Raw genomic sequence first — 1,492 nt, forward strand, 5'->3', positions numbered from 1 at the left:
TGAGACAGACAGACAGACAGACAGACAGACAGACAGACAGACAGACAGACAGACAAAAAGACAGAGAAATAATAGCAGGGAAACAGAACAAAAGGAAAGGGAAAAAAATTGAATCTACTGCAATGACACCCTCGAACTTAAAATACCTGGGTCAAGAAAGATCGTCACTCTCTCTCCTGCACATATTTGTGTCGAAATTGTCTAAGACGACCACCAATTGTCGATGAAAAAAGTGTTTGTCTTAAATGGGCGGTCGTCTTAGACAGGGTTGTTATAATAATTAAGAAACACAAAGCGGTAAATGGGAAGTGGTAGTTTGTACATGTCGTGATTGTCTTGGACAGGTGGCCGTTAGAGCAGGTTTGACTGTAGGCCTAATATAAAACAGACTAGACACAAGACTCAATTATCAGAACAGCATGTGAACACTGACCTAGGACAGTGCATGAGAAACACTAAACAGACCGAAACATGGGTGATTGGGGGATGTCACTGCAGGTAGGTCCTAGATCTACTTCGATCTTTTCTTTTTCTCTGCTGTTTAGTTTCTCTGAATTGCTTCTCCCGTGCACAAAATGGCTGTTACTGTTGTGATGTTAATCTCTTTACTACTCAAACGCCGAAAGAACCCAAGCAGTAGTCGTATATCGTTGTACAATATGCGAGTTTATGCTGAGCACAACTCCCCCCCCCTCCCCCCTCCCCCTCTTTCCCTTCCGCATGAAAAACAAACAAAAATAATAGAGGGAGAACTGCGGAGCTGTGGTGAAGAAAAAACAATACATGCTCGGAGGAGAATATTTCTCCAGCGAAAAGAAGAATGAAGAATTAAAGGTTACGAGTTATTATGCACTTGTGGCTTTTGTGCTGTGGCCACGACCTGAGTAAGGTATAACCATTTTCCCCCTGGACAATGGGTGGCCATCTTATTCTTAGACAGTCAATTTCGACTGCAAATCTGCTACAACCTTTTTTTGTTGAAAAAAAACCGCATTGGTTGAAACAAAATGGCGGCTCAAGGTCAGAGTCAAGAATTAGGTTGATAAGCCAGACGGCATAAAATACACGTACTAGCCTATCTGTCAAGATCTCACTTCTGTGTGCACGTCTGTTGGTATCGTTTTGTTTATAACGAGGTATAGTATCGATATTTTAAAAACCATTCCAGGCCATTCGAGAGGTCACGTGACCCGCTCCAAATTATTCCGTGGACTCCGGCTGCGAGTTCAAAGGTTGAATCAGGCTGGTTGAAAATTGAAGTGAAATGGTTGGTTTGCTGAACGTGAAAGGGTGTCAGCCAACCTGATCTTTGGTGTCAGCTAAACGCCAGAAAACTGATGACGCATTATACGTGTGCACGAATGCTCGAGATTTTCATGGCTCTGAGATGAAAGGGTTTTGTTTTGATTTGTCTTATTTAAAATGTTTTTTTTTAAAATGTTTTAAAATCCAGCATTATAAGTGCTTTATAACCTTCTCGCTCAACCCCCCC

Source organism: Aplysia californica, unplaced genomic scaffold, assembly GCF_000002075.1.
Source record: "Aplysia californica isolate F4 #8 unplaced genomic scaffold, AplCal3.0 scaffold00360, whole genome shotgun sequence".
Lineage (NCBI taxonomy): Eukaryota > Metazoa > Mollusca > Gastropoda > Aplysiida > Aplysiidae > Aplysia > Aplysia californica.